Source organism: Corvus hawaiiensis, chromosome 7, assembly GCF_020740725.1.
Source record: "Corvus hawaiiensis isolate bCorHaw1 chromosome 7, bCorHaw1.pri.cur, whole genome shotgun sequence".
Taxonomy (NCBI): Eukaryota; Metazoa; Chordata; class Aves; order Passeriformes; family Corvidae; genus Corvus; species Corvus hawaiiensis.
Window position 1 is genome coordinate 6,635,057 of NC_063219.1, and position 17,116 is coordinate 6,652,172.

Sequence of the window (17,116 nt, forward strand, 5' to 3'; positions counted from 1 at the left end):
CCAGTTATCCAGATTTATCTGCTCAGTTGGAAGTTTAGTGCCCTTTTGCGGGCTGTATGTGTTTTGGGAATGGAAATGCAATTCTGTAAGCCGTCAGTGGCAGGCCTCTGACTTGCTATGAGCACAAAGGTCTTCTGGAATACTTTTATTATAACTAAATGGGTCTTTCTTCTCTTTTAAAAGCCACCCATGTTTTGGTTGAAGTGAGTAAAACCTAAATGGCTGGGCTTACTAGCTCAGACACAGTTTGGGACTGGGACCAGGTCAGGCTCTGCTGTTTCCTAGCAAACTCATGCCTACGCTTGGCAAACCGCAGACTGCTGCCTCTGGTTATTCCCAGGTGATCAGTCAGAAATCCTGCACGGGAACAAGGGCTTCCTGCTGAACAGGGTGATGGCGAACACTGCTGTGAGAGAGCTGTGGGACAGACCATGAGTGTAACATGCCCTCTCAGCAACTCAGCATCATTTTTATGAGGTGTCACCTGTGACTTGAGGAGGTTTTGGGGATGACAGTGGTGGTTGTAGGGAATGTTTCCTTGACTGCAGAGGCTGGGTTGAGTGTGTTGGTGCTTCTAGGTGCCAGGGTAGTTTCAGGTGAGGCTGAAATGGTTGTCTCCAGGTGCTTGCAGTGAGTGTCTTGTTAGGCTGATGCCTCTTGTGTTTGAAATGGTTGGGGTGCAGCACCCTGAGGGTCTTTGCTTGGATGCCTGAGAATGTGGTCTGGTGAAGACTAGACTTCCTGCTGTTTCTGCAACTTCTGAAACCAGTAGGTGCTTGGCACATTTGAAATTCAGGCCATCCAGCTGCTGCAGTGTGGATTTCAGCTTATATTTAAATACTGAAGATTGAAACTGTGGGTTTGGCCTGTATTTATTAGTGGATGCTGTTATTTATGTATCTTGGTTTTAAAGGAAATACCTTTATAGTAGAATTGCTGCCTGACCAAAAAAAAAAAAAAAAAAAAGCTTGGTGAAATGATTATGTAAGCAAGTGAAATGACATTTTAAAGCAAGTTTCTTTCCTGTTTGGAGACAGTGTGGCTGCATTTTTTTCTCTTTCCTGCTGTTTAACATTTTAAAAATCCTTTTAGTGAATGTTTCTTGTACGGTAGGTATGAGAAAGTTGTTTTTGCAATTTAAGTCCTTGAAGAGGTCATCAGCAGGCTCTGGGAGCTAGCAGGAGCCAGCTTGTGACTATTTGGGGCTGTAGCTGACCAAAGCAGTAGCACATGTGTGCATTTAAGTAATAATTAAGGTAAAAAAAACCCCAAAGAAACCCATGTAACTGCTACTACTATGGGAGCTGAGCTCAGAAGATGCTCAGGAGAGTCATCCTCTTAAGAATGTCTGGTTGCAAAGGGATTCGAGATCTTTTTCTGTTCTCTGCCTCCGGGTTAGCTGCGGTGTGTGTGTGTGTGTCCCCATGCCAAGGGAATCCATCACCTCCACAAAAGCTGCCGGGGTTACCTTGAGCCTCTGTTCCCGGCGGGAGCGCAGGGCTGAGTCAGTGCTGGCTGCCCTGGGCTGTGACTCAATGCTGTCCCCTCGAATGCACGGCCAGCCCGCTGCCAGCACAGCCGGGGAATAACTTCATTCCACAGCTGTCCTCTGTGAGTATCACCTGGTTAGAGGGGCTTGGGAATGTCGGGCTGCTTTTCTTAATTGTGTGTGTTGGTGGAAGTTGCTTGTTACTGAGCTTTTTTTTCTGTGTGATACTGAGCATCTGTGGAAGTGCCAAGGAGCTCTGAGTCAAGAAGCTTCTTCTCCTGTGTACAGTGTTATGGTTTTGTCTTTGTGGGTTATGTTCTTTCTTTACATTTTATTTCAGCTTACTTATTTTTTAAAATTTATCTGCTTGAAGAGGAAGGGTGCTTTGTTTTTCTTGTGGAGAAATGTCTTCCCTAATGCTCCAGGGTTAGGTCTCTTTGTGGTTCTGTCTCCTGAAGTGAGAAGAGCTGTCTGTGCTTTTAACTCAGGATTGCTTCATAAAAAATGTCTTTATTGGGAACTCTGGCCATCTTCCTGTGCCTCTAAGCTCGATTTCCCATTGCATGGCATCACACTGTCAGTGCTCTTGAACGAAATTGGTCAACACCTTGAAAAGTCCGTCAGGTTTGACAAGAGGGTGGATATGTTACAGATAAGTACTGAGAAGTTGTGTGAGCACAGGAATCTGTGAGGAAGGAAGTCTCGGATGAGTGCTCTGCTGAAAGAAAAGCTGTTGCCGGAGTGCAAATATTATTGGACATCAGAGCATCTCTGTGGTAGTGAGAGAAACAGGAAATCAAGTTTCACAAGTAGTTCCAGTAGAAGGTAGGTCCTTATTTTCCTGAGTATCCGTGGTTTTCCTTTGTGGAAGTGGAGAGGAGTGATCTAACGAGTGCTCTTGCATCATCATAGGTGATAGAAGAAAAGCAAAGGTTTGGGTACAGTCCCTCACCCTGCCCCTGGGGGCTGAAGCATGAGGGAGATGAGTGAAGGTTTTAAATTTCCCCTTAAAGGCTCTTGCAGTTGTTTGGGATAATGTCCTTTTATAGGTTTAGGAAAGCACCGGGGTCAGGATTTTTCATGCAGAGTGCTTTTGGCAGAGATGCGAAAGGAAGGGCTGCTTAGCAGATTGCAGAGGAATTTTTGGGTTTAGTTTATTTTAAAGAGATTTTAACAAAATGGAGTTCTTGGACCTAGGTAAGATGAAGAGTATCCTCATTTGGAAAAAATGTGAGGAATATACCATATTTTGAATTTAAACTAGAAATCTTCCTCAGTTGGGGGTGAGTTTGGTGCTGCATGGCAGAAGGTACTTCCTGATTACTTAGCTGCCTGGTGCTTTTGTTATTATGGTACTTCTAAGTTGCATGAACAATTTTGTGATGGGTCTTGGGTAAAATTACGTGTGAGTACTGTACCAATGTCAATTTATCTTTGTTCCAAACTCAATTTTTCAATGGCTCCTCCTTTCTGCTATTAATTTTGTCATATCAACTCTGGAAAGAGATAAACTGTTTAAAATTTGATCAAAAAGAGAACAAGCAAGTATGCAAAACACTGGTTTCTTTCATTTGTCATATGTAATGTGAAAATGAAGTTTTTGCATGGGAATTGTGAGGCAGCCTCAACTAGGAGTGTTTTTTTCCCATTTAGTCTGTGTAGGTTTTGAGATTTGTAGAGATAGTTAATACCTGCCTTTGCCATTCTGTAGGACTTCTGCTGAAAGTGTTCTGTGTGTCTAAAATGAAGTTGATTTTGATTTAGGTTGATTTACTGAGCTCTTCAACTTTATTAGCAAATGAGCCTTTAAGTTTAAGCTTTCACTGCCTTTTTCCTTGCTTAGTTATGCTCTAATATTTGTGCACGGTCTGCTGGAAAACTATTAGAGGGGAAAAATACCTTTGACTTCTTTCTTTACATGCAGATTTTATAAAACCTTGTTTATAGAGGCCATTCTGTATCAAAATGAGCTTTAATTTTTCACCTCAAATACTGAGCACAGGTACTGAGTACTTGATAAAACAACTCTAAAGCTCTTTAGATGGCTCCCAGTAAGAGCACAGTTGGATCTTTTAATTAAAAAATATGATTAGCTCTATGTTTTCATTAATAAAATTTGAAGATTAGGTGGAAAATGAGTGTGACCAACTCTAGAGGAAGACTCCAGTTAGGGATAATATAAACACCAAGGTCGGGACCATAGATCATGAAATTTATGCAGCAGAAATTACCAGAGACTTGGGAGAATACTGAAGGAAAATACTTCTGTAGGCTTGGTTTGAGGGAAGATTACAGCCCTGTGGATGATGGAGCCTTAGTGTGGTCCACAGGATAGGAAGAAAAAAATGCATTCTGATCAAAACTGGAGTAAGATAACACATTTTAATGCTGCTTTTGGCCTTTGAGTTGCCATGTTTTTCACAGCTAAAGATAAAGGATCACTGCTGGTATATTTAAATCTCTGAAAAATGAGAAGAATTAATATAAGCCGATGACTGAACTATGCTTTGTTTGGGAGAAACTTGTATAATAAAGCTGGCTCTGTGAGGGAACCAGGGTTATATCCCTTCTCGACTGCCCAGGTTTTAAAGCTTGCTCCTGATAGGCGCAAGTAGCTCACACTGGGAGATCAAAGGAGGAGGAGATAACTTCACTTTTGTTGGATGCTTACTCACTTTTATAACCCTGATAACCTTCAGTCAAGTTTACACCTGGAAAGCACTTTGGTAGCACGTGTGTTTTGCACAGTATGGAAATTACCAAGGGGTATTAAGTAGGGAGAGATCTCCTTTGTGATAGCTTCTGAATCTGGAAGACAAATAGCATTTTTCTCCCTTAAGTTTTGGTAGCTAAAACTTGTCAGCTGGTTGAACAGCCCCTTTTGGATGCTGACTCTGTGCAGGTTTGCAGCCCCTCGGATCTGTTGCCTGTGGAGTCTGCACAAAGTCTGGGTGTTGTTCACGGGTATGGAGCCACAGGCAACTGCACAGTTATATTCTCTATTAAACCAGAGTCATCTTTTCCAGCTAGACTAGAGCATATTCCTATTTTTTTTTTACCTGTAAGCTTTTCAGAGCAGCTGTGTGGCACAACGATTGTATTTTCTCAGCTGTGGTGGCTTTGATCTCTTCTCTGGGGCTGCAGCCCCTCTCTTAGTTAGAAGCACTCTTACGGCCAGCAAAGCCATCCTTCCAGCGCTGAGAGCAGATAGGCTTTCGTGGGATTTAATGTGTATTATACAGACCTTCTTGTAGTGATACTTTTACAGATGCTTTTTATCTCCCGCTGCTCACCAGTGCCAAGTGGTGTTCTGTAGTTTGATGTCATGTGATACTGTGTTTTGATAACAAAGAGGAGCTGGAAATTAATGTTAACTCAAACCAGTGATCCTGGCAGTTGTGAGTTGGGTGTGTATACCAGCATTTTAATTGGAGTTGGGAACATGCTTCTGATTCTACAAAAACATGTAGATGTGGCATATAGGGCGTGGTTTAGTGGTGGACCTGGTTAGACTCAGTGGTCTGAGAGGTCTTTTCCAGGCTTAATGATTCCATGATTCTTTGACAGTCCTGCATGTCTCCACCTCTGTGCTTAAGCTGGGATGGGGGTGGGAGAATGTACACAGGCTCCCTTCGGAGGAGGGTGAGTGCAGAGATGAGCTCTAGGGCATGTCCACTGCCTCTAAATTTGTGATTGGATTGTGCTTGTGTCGCTAATGAGTGTTCAGAGTTTGATTAATTAGAAGCTAAATCAGGACCCTTTGCTGAGTTGGCAGCTCTCAAGAATGTGAGACAGAAAAGCACAGCTGATGCAAGTGAAAGCAGGAAGGTCTGGTTGGGAATGTGTGCCTGTGCTTCTGGCAAAGTACAGGCAAAGGGGTGACGTCTCCAGAAAAAGCTTTTGTGAAAGTGGAGAAAATCCTGTCTTCACTCCATAAGCTACCATACATGCTTGAACTGGTGGGAGCTCAACCCCAGTAGCCCCCACCCTACTTCACGAGGACTGTCAGGTCCTTCCATCAAATCCACAAAATCTGTTTTTTCTCATGTCTTTGAAACTCTTGCAAAAATCTGTTATGTTAAATAGAACTCTGCTGTTTTCCATGAGGATGATAATGAGTTGGGAAAGCTTCCCAACTAGCGGAAAGGGTGCATTAGTCTGAAAGCCTTTGGGTAGTTTGTCCCTGTTTGATACTTTTATATCAAAGTTGATTTCCCCAGACCTCAGTGCTGACAAATACGGATAATGAGGGATAGTGAGTACTACTGTAGCTCTGTCGTTTTTTTTTTTTCCTGGTGCAGCCTAGTTTATCTTCTCTCATCCCCTGAAAGCTATTCTTAGTAAGTAGTTGTTTTTCTTGAATTAAATGAGTGAATAATCACTATTTCGTTCACTGTCCTTACATATGCTTAAATATAGTATTAACCTAATCTTCTTATATGCTTTTCCTTCTGCTGCTCCTGAGTTCCTAAAGGAATCAGGTTCACTATTAATAAGATCTGTGAATGAAATTGCCTGGAAATGAAATACTTCTTTTGGGCTTTGGTTTGTGTTTATTGCCAAGATGGTAATTTATTCGTATTTTTGGGCAGCAGCATCATTCTTTGTGCACATAACTTCTGTGCTGTCAAGAGAACTTTTTCTGTGTACAAATTCCTCAGATTTTTTTTTTTTTTCCTACTTGGAAGGGAAAACGACTGTTCGGTAGCAAACTTTGGTTTTCCATTTTAGGAGAAAGGGAGGAGGAGAGGGAGGGAGCTCTCCGTGGTACCGAGCGGGGCTGGGGCCGCCGGGCTGCGGGTGCTTGCTGCCGGCGGGAGGGAGGGAGGCTCGTCCTGCCCTCCTGGTCCTAGTTATATATCCCAGTTATATAAAAAATTATATAAATTATATTTTATAGATTTTTTTAATATTAGTGTAGATAATAGATATATATTATATATGAACAGCTTCAATAAATACAGCTTAAATATGGCTAATGTTCCTTTAACTCCATAGTTTTTTTTCAGCTTGTCCTTCTCTCATCGCTGCGTTTCAGATCATGATGACTGGCTGGCTTTTTTTTTTGCAGCCCAGATAATACCCAGCACTACTGGACAGTATTCCCAATGCCACTGCTTATTTTCCATCTCCTTTGGCCTCCTCATGTGCTTTTTCTCAGACAGAACCCAGACAGAAGCTCTTCATGCAGGCTTCAGTCAGGTTTCAGTCAGCAGCTCAGCTGAAGGTGAGGCCCGACTCTTTTGAGGCCAGTTTGCCCAGACCACATATGAACACCCACAGCTTCTCTCAGCATCTGTGATGCCCTTGCTGGCTTTTAGCAGAAGCCTTTTTCAAGTTCAGAGTTCACAGAATATCCAGTGTTGGAAGGGACCCAGAAGGATTATTGAATCCAACTCCTGGCCCTGCACAGGACAACCCCAAGAAGAGCTGTGGCTTGTTCTCCTTTAAGTATGTTCGTTCCGCAGTCCTTTGTTCAATAGGTTTGCTTTCTTTTAAAGTTTGCTTTCCAGACTTGAGTGAGGTTCCCTGATAGCTGTGAGAACATTTTCTACCTAGCTGCTCTTGATGGCTTTCAGTGAATATGGAAGGGACTAGAAGTACAACATTTGATTACTGTAATAAAAGCTCTGTGGAGGAATATGGCTATTGACTGTTACTCTCTTGCCAGAGTATCACCTGATCTGTAGGACAGCTTAGCTGAAGCAGGCTGATTTTAATGCTAAAGAAAAAAACCCCAATGTTTTGAAGGCCATAGCTTTTAGAGTGCAGTTGTAGAAAGTAGGGAAAGGAATTTTTCTCCTAGTAGCTTTCAGTGTAGCAAAGCTCCTCAGCTTTACTTATGGCTTTGGCTTGGGTATTTGTGCATCTCCCTGGGTCACAGGCCTTCCTTGCTGTCTTCTAGTGTTTTCTTGCCTAGGTTTGGTGTGTTGCTGTAGTCCAAACTGGACATAAATTGTAAAAATACAAAATAATACAAAAATTGTATTAATGGGTATTTTTACATCCAGCGGTACTTAAAATGCATACAAACACTTCTTGCTCCAGCAGTTGTCCTAGCAGCATTGCTAGTGAATGCTACTTTACCGTGTGTGCAGTGGGGTAGTTTTGAATAAATGACTTTTGGATCTATCTTAGAAGGCTGCTGATGTTATTGGAAGATTTTACCTCCCAGAGCTAAGTCTTGGTTTCTTGTATAGTGCATGTTCACAGTGCATAGGTTATCCTTGAGAGAACAGCCAACTCCCTATATTTCTGAATCAGTATCTGCTTCTTTACTTCACAGAAAATTCATGCAGTATGTGCATATGTTAAAACTACATGCATATGTATAATATTTTGTCTTCAGTACTTTGTCCAGAATAAAAACTTCAGTCTAAAAATAAGTACAGTAAAAGGTCACTAAAGTAGGTTCATAATCCAAATTCCACTCAACATGGGTTTTTTTTGGCATATGAACTGATACGCTCGTTGCTTTCATGGCTGAGATCTCTTAAGTAGTCTTGATGGCATCACGTGGCTCTTTCTCTCAGTGGTTTTGTTGTATGGAACCTGAAGGAAATGTTATGTCTTGAGTTATTTGCTCTCCTAGGTTGGTGTGCCAGGGGAATGGGGATTTTCCATTCTCTTGCCTGGAGCAGGTGTACCACAGTCTGTGCAGAAGCAGTGCTGGTCTCCTTGGTGATCTGCTGCTGTTTTTAAAATCTTGGGGACCTCTGGTGGGGTCATCCTTGGACCTTATGCATGTGCTACTGTAGGTGTTGAGAGCAGCAGAAACAGAGGAAGGATGTGGGGATGGTCCAGGTATGTGCGTGTCACATGAGATTGGGGGGGGGGGGGGGGTGGTGTGGCAACAGGCATCTTGGATGGCTCCACTTTTGCTTGGAGTGGAAACACAACCGAGCAGGGAAGACACAAATCTCTGGTCTCCAGCAAAATCACAGGCAAGTGCCCCATGTCCCAGGTGAAGGCTGGTATCCCTTGGATTTTTCATCCTTCTTCCACAGCTCATGGCAGTTGGTCGTGGATGCTGCCTGGTTGCTGCCTGCCTGCTACCTGCCTGTGGCACACATGGAAGGCTGGCAGCTCTGCCCTTCTCCTGGGACTGCCCAGATATGCTTTCTGGAAGGCTGTAGAAGAATAGATGTGCTTGGGGCTAATCCAGTATACTTGCTCTGCCAACATTTGCAGCATGTATCAATTCTACCTGAAAAGCATAGACTGTTTCTTGCCTTTGATTCTGGACAGTGCTGTACCCGTTTGGCCAAATTTAGAAATATATCCTCTGAGAGAAGGCACAACCACCCCTCCCCCCACCAGGTTTGGGAAAAATAAATTTTCCTCGAAGGAAAGTGAAGGAGATAAAACTATTTATTTACCAAACACATGGGAAAAGGAAAATAATACTAAATAATAAAATCTCTCACTGTGGAGAAAAAAACCTGGGAAAAAGTGTTAGAGTCCTCCCTTTGGTCTCCTCGGAGCTGGGGCTTGGCCCAGGGCCAGGCCCTCTGTGCCCGGTGGAAAGTCCTCCTGATGTGCTCTGAGGTTGAAGCAGTCCAGCAGAAAAGGGAGAAAATACGAAATTCCAGGGAAGGAAAAGCAAAGTTCAACTTTCAGTCTCTCTCCGGAGAAAAAAAGAAACTGAACAACTGGCCAAAAGCTGACTGGAAAGCAGTAAGCTGGGTGCTTCCTCGCTTCCCTGCCACAGCTGGGGAAAAAAAAGTCCCTATCTCTATGTGACCTTGAACAAGCTGCAAACTGCTTTGAAAGTTTTGCTCAGTTTTCCTTCCACCTCTAAGGCTCAGTTTAAAGGCATAGAAAGGCACAAGAATTAGTTTCTGGGCATAGGGCAGCGATACGGGATACACATCATAAGGTCACCCCAAGACAAGTGCTCCCTCCCAGGACTGATAATTGTTTCCCTTTTTCCCTTTCCCCCCTGTATTTGTACAGTCAGACTCTGATTCCAGACTGAGCGGCTCTTTAGGGTACTTCTCCCATGCTCCCTGTGCCATGTATCACCCTGGAGTCCTTCTCTCTTTGCCTTCTACTTTGATGTGATGCTGATTTGCAGGAGGTAGCAAAGTTGGGCAGGGTCCTGTATGCACAGGAATTCTGTTGCCCAGAGCAGCTGTGGCTGCCCCATCCCTGGAAGTTTTCAAGGCCAGGTTGGACAGGGTTTGGAGCAACCTGGGATAGTTGAAGGTGTCCCTGCTCATGGCAGGATTTGGAATGAAATGAGCTCTAAGATCTCTTCCAACCCAAACAAGTCTGGGAAGTCTTGATCTGGAACTTTCATCACTTACTCATTAATTCTTCCTCTCTAAAGAGTTTCAGATTTGTCTTGCTGGGAGATTCTTTGGGGCTACTTTGTGTAAATAACCTAGTAGATAAAATAGGTGTAAGTATTTCAACTCTCATTTGTCTTGTTTTCTTTGGCTATCAGGAACAACTTTAATACTCAACAAATTATGTTAGGTTATCTGAAAAGCTATTTAACAATTTTTATTGAAAATTAAAATTAATGTATGAGTTACCTCCCAAGATCTCAGCCCTTGAGGGGCGAATACGTCAAAACTGTTTGATTTAGTCTTGAGTCACTGTTTTGATACATTCACAAGGTTTGGTCCAGTTGCCCTCTGATGTGGTTTTTTTGTTCAAGGGGGACCTTATTGCTCCCTACAACTCCCTCACAGTAGGTTGTAGCCAGGTAGGGATAGATCTCTTCTCTCAGATAACAAGTGACAGGACCAGAGGAAATGGCCTCAAGTTGTGCCAGAGCACATTTAGATTGACTAGTAGGAAAAATTTCTTCACTGCAAGGGTGGCCAGGCACTGGCACAGGCTGCCCAGGGCAGTGGTGAAATCACCATCCCTGGAAGTGTTCAAAAGGCTTGTAAATGTGGCACCTGGGAACATGATTCAGTTGTGAACATGGAGGTCCTGTCTTAACAGCTGGACTTGATGATCTTAGAGGCATTTTCCAACTTTAGTGATTCTATGATTCCATGTGCAAGTAACGCAGACCACAGGTCCTAACATGTGCCTGGTCATGCCAGCATCTTCCCTCTCTCCCGCTCTCCTCCTGCCCTATCCAAAATCATCTGGGTGTTTCCCTTGCTTGCAGCGTTAAACTCTGGGATATATTACAGGTTCTTGAGTATGAAGGTGGTTGAGTGCCATTTCTGCACAACATGGCTAAAATATGTCTAGTACTCTGTGATGGTAAACACTCTGCCCACACACCTGAGTGGTGAAGGCACTCAGATTTTACAGCGTAAGTGTGATTGGTGGTATGGGTTTGTTTTTGTGTGGGTTTTTTTTTGGTTGTTGTTTGTTTTTTTCTTTATGTGGTGGTTTTTTTTTTGTTTTGTTTTGTTTTTTTTTTTTAGCATAAAGTAACTTGATACTGAGTAACACAAGGAACTGCTGTGGAAGGGACAGTTTAAGTCAGTCTTTTGTGAGAGAGATCCTTGACAGCCAGTTGCGTTCAAGATCCTGAGGAAGGCTTTCAGGATCTCAGAAGACTGACGAGAAGTCAAGGTGCATCAAAAGTTAGCTTGAAGTTCTTCAAATCCGCTCGTATTTTAGTAGGAGAAAAGCAGAAATGTGACTGTAAAAGTGAAATGTAACACTTTCATATTCTTAGAAGTCCAGCAGCTTGTTCTTCGTAAAACATTGCAGAGATGAGACACAGATGTCAAAAATCCTGGAAGTCTCCACTATGGAAATGCAGACTGTCAGTGAGGCTTGAGTCACAAATATGGGATGCTTCTAGTTTAGCTTGCTGGTGCTATGCTCCCTCCCTCTCTGGGACAGCCTCAGAGTGGGCCTCTGTGGGGAAGAAAACTCACTTTAAGATGCAGGCACTGTTTTTTTGGCTCCCTGCTGCACTGGGGCACTTGGTGTCTTTTCCTGGGCTGATGTGGTAGGGTGAGAGCCACCATATGTCCAGACTCCATGCTGTGGTCTAGTCCTATCCCTGCATCGCTCCTCTGTGGTCTCCAGCTCTGCCCAGAGCACAAAATTAATATCATACATAGAGAAGCAGCAAGAAAACAACTGGCCTGGAAACATGTTTTCCAGCTAACCCAATCTTTTGTTTGGAAAACAGTATGATTCAGGTTTCTTTCACAGTCTTCTAACTGTCCCCGGAGTTCCTGTAAGGTGCAAGTTAAAGCTAAAGGATTAAAGAGCTCTAAAACTCTTCCATGTTACATGCATAATGTATATTTTAAAAATAATATTAAGCCAGGTAAAAAGGCTGTTAGTGGGTGTCCTGGCTTTGGGTGCACATGTGCAATCCATGATTTTTGTTCCTCTGGTGTAGTTTGTGCTTTCTGGCATTTTGTGCACAGCACATGCCGTTTGTGCTGTATCTCCCATGGGTGAGCTGCAGGCTGATGGAGAATGGTTGGCTTTAGGATTCATGTCAAAGGATAGGCCTGGAATTCCCCCTCTGCCCTCATGAGACTCCACCTGCGGTACTGTGTCCAGGTTTGGGGTCCTCAGCACAAGAAAGACATGGGCCTGTTAGAGTGGGTCTAGAGGAGGCCTTGAAGATGCTCCAAGGGCTGGGGTCCCTCTGCTCTGGAGACGGGCTGGGAGAGCTGGGGTGTTCAGCCTGGAGAAGAGGAGACTCTGGGGAGACCTTAGAAGCCCTTTCAGTGCCTGTAGGGGCTCCAAGAAAGCTGGAGAGGGACTTCAGGCAGGGGCCTGGAGGGAAGGAGAAGTGGGAATGGCTTCCTACTGACAAAGGGCAGCATTAGATGGGATATTGGGAAGCAATTCTTGGCTCTGAGGGTGGTGAGGTCCTGGCACAGGTTGCCCAGACAAGCTGTGGCTGCCCCATCCCTGAAGTGTCCAAGGCCACATTGGACAGAGCTTGGAGCAACCTGGTCTGGTGGAAGGTGTCTCTGTCCTGCAGGATGTCCCCTTCAGGTCAGGGGTTCGAACAAGATGGTCTTTTAAGGTCCCCTCCAACCCAAACCATTCTGAGACTGAAATGTGCACAAACAGTGACTGTGTTAAGCCCTGTTTCCAGCATGTGCATTTTACCTTGGTGAACTCTTTTTACTGAAGTTGCAGATCCCTCTTCTACTGTTTTATCTTCATCTTGGGGCAACAAACTGCAATCAAATTGCCTCTCATCAAGAAAATTGAAGAAATTTGTTGTCTGGGCTGCATAAGATGCTTTTTCTTGCAGTGATTTGTGTGTGGGTATGTCTTTGCCTCTTGGATCTTGTCAACAGGAGGGGTGGTTTAAATCTCCATCATGTCACTTGTCTTTTGTCAGGTGCTGAGAGGTAACACTTAGCCTTTCTGTGTTCTGCTGTTAAATCCAGGAATAAATCACATTGGTTCTTGAGGCTGCAGACATGATCTGGGAGCTCCCAGTGAAGGGTGTATCACTGCAGGCATGGCTTAGTATGGGCACTTCATCCCACCTTTGCTAATTCTCAGTCTCCCAGCTTTGTCAGTAATCTATTGTTACACCAGGAGGCTGCCGGCAGTGGCACAGCCGTCCCAACCTGTCTTTAAAAGCAGAGGTCTGGGAATAAAGTGCCTTGTTCTGGCACTCCTGAAGCAATAAACTTTATTTAAGGACTGTGGAGAGTGAATTCCCATGGTAACAGCCAGAGAAGATACTCACATGTCCTTAATGCACAACATAATCTCATGGTTTTGAACACTTAAACTTGAGTGACAATTATTTGGCATCTTTTATTAAACATTGATTTCTGAGGCTTTTTTCTGAAGACTAATGCTAAGTACGAAGTGTTCACATGCATCTAATCTTTGCCCTAGGGTGGGAGTAAGACTGAAAATAATTAAGTCTGCCTTGTTGTGAAGGCTGGAAAATATCGCTGCTGTTCAAAGGAAGAAAGATTTGCATTCCTCTAGTATGTGCTGCACATCTGTAGAACAAGTTTGAAGGAAGTTTTACAGTTATTTTTTTGGAATGTGTTAACCTGAAAACCCTGGTTGGTCACCATAGCATTGAGAAGGGCTTTCAGCAGTTTTAACAGTAGGTGCAGAAACATCTGTTCCAAAGTGGGGCATTTCCCAGTGTCAGAATTGGTCAGTGTGGTGGGATGGGTGGGTTGTCCTGTCTCTGCTGCTCTTGTAGCCTAAATTTTGTCCACAATTTGTCTGTAGTAAAAAGTAACTTTTATTTTCTTTTTTTAGCTGTTGTCTAAAAAGTACTAATACCAAATGGAGAAATTAAAACTGTTTTCTTGAATTCTGTTGCCTTTTAAAAGCTGCTGCTTAGTCTGGAGGTTGCACTGTTGGACTATTTTAGTTTGACTAATGTTTAAAGCAGCTAAATGAGTAATGTAAATGTTTAAACACTAGCTGTAGTGAAATCAACAACAAGATTAAAGCCTAAGTTCCCCTGAAGACATTTACGGTAATTTTACTCATGTGAATAATTCCTTTGGCTTCAATCACGTTCTCTTCTAAGGTAACTGCTCTTATACATGGGATGATCCTGTAAGAAGGTGTGGCATTAAAACCTTTGATTTTGAAATGATATTGTTTCAGTATCAAAATTTTGTATTGAGGCTTTGGGATGCCAAATGTACCAGTAGAGCAGTGAACATAAGTTTTCAAACATAGGAAATGGGAAAATTAGAAGTTAGAAGTGAAGAGTTTCTTGCTGATACTATGGGAATATGTGAAACCATTTCTGGTGAGACAGTGTTTGAAAAATAATTTACTGTGTTTCTTTCTGAACAGTTTTTGAATAATTGGGTGTTCTAGAATAAATGATGAACATACTTTTGTTTGATACCTGCAGTAAAAGCAGTAAAAGCTTGGATATTACTTGATGGAGTAGCATTCTCTTTTTTTTTATCCATGGATTCCTGTTGCTTAATAGCTGCTGAATTTTCATAGCTTTTGAAGTGTCAGTGAACTTTGTTTCAGTGTCTTGTGTATAAAAAGTACCTGTTTGTAAGTTCAAAAAGAGTTTGTTTTATATCAAGGGAAGGAGAAGCACTTGACAGCTTGTATCATGTATAAACTGTGCTTCTTTTTCCGATTGCAACATATATATCCTTTTTTTCCTAAACTTTTTTTTTTTCATTGTGGTGCTCACTTGCTAGTCTTTCTTAATTTACTTCAGAATTTTAAATGAGCAGTTCAAAAGGGCTGTAGGGAATGGGGGTTGGGTTTGGGCTATTATATCTTTAATTCAGACTGATAAACTGAAGTAAGTACATCATAGATGTCAAATTGTTTCTTTGTATTTAGGTGGAAAATGTTTTCAGAGGAAAACTCAGTTCTGTAGTTGTGCTGTTGAACTGTGTTTATAGTTTATGGCGGAGACTCATGACTTGGTGTATGAAAAAACATGTCACAGAATATCCTGCCTTGGAAGGGACCCACAAGGATCCTTGAGTCCAAGTCCTGGCCCTGTGCAGGACACCCCAAGAATCCCACCATGTGCCTGAGAGCACTGTCCAAACGCTTCTTAAACTCTTACTGGAGGCTCACAGTATTGTTTTCTGGGATCAGGAACAAAGTCTTGCTTGAAGGCATCTCTTCCTCAAATTCCGTGAGTGACTTTTATACAAGCAGATAGTGATAGGGCAAGGGGGAATGGTTTTAAACTAAGAGAAGAGAGATTTAGATTAGGTGTTAGGAAGGAATTCTTCCCTGTGAGGGTGCTGAGGCCCTGGCACAGGTTTCCCAGAGAAGCTGTGGCTGCCCAGTCCCTGGAAGCATTCAAGACCAGGTTGGATGGGGCTTGAAGTGTCCTGGACTATGGCAGGGATTGGATTGAGGTGAGCTGTAAGGTCCCTTCCAACCCAAACTGTTCAACACTGGATTTAACATATATGTGGTTTTTGTCATGCACCAGCAGTTGAGATGCCTCAACAGATTACTTTCCTTTTTCAACACGAGAGAAGTAAAATAAATAGGAAAGTAAATATGTAAAGATTGGACGTGGTGGTTTTTTATCCTGACTGTAGGACTGGTGCTGAGTGATGAGTGCCTCCAGGTTGTTGCCTTGGTGTTTGGGTGATCTTTTGCAGGTTTATGTCTTGAGGTGGTACCTCAGATGTCTGTTTTGATTGTCATTGCCTTGAAACATTTTCAGCTGGTCTTTAAAAAGTTAGTATTTGAAGGTATTCCTAAATGGCCAACATGTGATGATTTTCAAGTATCCTTTGCTGCCCAGGGAGAAATCATGGGCATGTTTCTGAACTTTTTAGGGTAAATTAACTCAAATGTGACATGTAAGGGACAAAGAACTGGTTAATTGAATTTTTTGGAAGGTAACAATATGGAGATGTTGTGGCTAAGTGCTGAGCTCCTGGAGGAGCCCCTTCTTGCAGGCTCTCCCTGCAGAAGGTGTTGGGGAAGCATGTCATGACTTGAACAAGCCCCAAAATACTCATTTGCCACTGGGCAGAGCCGGGTAGGACATGCTGAAGATCAGAGGTTTGTTCCTGGCTTTTGTAACTTAGTGTTATTTTCCTTTCTTTGCTATTTAGAATTTTTACTGGTTTGAGGTGTTACAAGTCTCAGTTTTTCCTCCACCTGTCTTTACTGCTCATAATATAACAAAAATAATTACTAAAATAAGCTTTTTTTCCCTAGTTTTGAATCCTGGCTGGTTCTTTCTCTGTAAAACTCACTGCAGCTGTCAATATATAAGGATTTTTGGTACTCAGTGGTAAACTTAAGAGTCTAAATTTTCATGGATTGTTTTTAGTTTGTTAGAGAATTACCGACTGGAGTAATGTTGTGTATAAGGAAGATAATATGAAATATAAAGTAACTCAATGATATACTGAGATAAAAACTATTAGCAGTGTGTTTTCTCAGCATTAATTATAACTTTAAGCAATGCTCACGTAAGAAGAGAATTGTCAAGCTTGTTTTTAAAACACATTTTTGGTGGCTTTTGCCGCAAATATGAGATTTTCACATCACACCTAATTTATAGCTTGTATTCCAAGAGTTTGGAAGTTTTTATTGTCGATATGGGAACACTAGGTTGGGACTTCGACTCTGAACTGAGTAATCTGGGCATTTTTCCTGCTTTATGCTAAGACCAATGTCGTATTTGAATTAATCTTTTTATTTTTATTGGAAGATGCCAGCATGAAGTATTGGGAAATTGAAATGTCTTTAAAAAAAAATAAGCTGGGATGAATTGATGCAATATGCTAGTATGTGGACTTTAAATATTGTGTCAGATCCCTTTTTGACCAAACCAGTTTAAGACCCAAGATGTGCATCTATTGGGTTGTGTTGTGTAGCCGTGCTCTGTGTAACTTGAATTCAATGCAGGTTTCTGCAGGGTACCAGCACCCTCTCGTGGGCTGTGATTGTGATTTTGGAACCATTTTAGAATAGTCTTATCTTCACACTGGTAAGGCCCCATCAATATTTTTTTAGATCTAGGAGGTTATCTGTTAAATTAAAGCTATCTGTTCTTTATCCAACAGCTGTGCCTATTTGTGGAAATAAAATTTCTCACAGCATCCCTGTTATCCTGTATCCTCCTTAGAATAAGAATCAAACCAGTTTGGTTGGAAGAGATCTTAAAAATGGGGGTGTGTGTGTTTTACCCTACATCTACCAGTTGTTTTCCATCCCACTGCTGGT

The 17,116-nt window shown here is 42.4% G+C and overlaps 1 protein-coding gene across 3 annotated transcripts in view; it reads left to right on the forward strand.

Moving 5' to 3' along the window:
• The window catches only part of ADARB1 (adenosine deaminase RNA specific B1), a 66,819-nt gene that overhangs the window by 2,350 nt on the left and 47,353 nt on the right, over window positions 1-17,116 (forward strand). Inside the window, exon 1 of one of the 3 annotated variants that reach the window (XM_048309235.1) lies at window positions 1,549-1,611. The exons of the other annotated variants lie outside the window; for them this stretch is intronic. The gene's annotated coding sequence lies outside the window, so the exon portion shown is untranslated. Of the gene's footprint in view, window positions 1-1,548; window positions 1,612-17,116 lie in introns of those variants that run through there. 3 annotated transcript variants of the gene reach the window in all.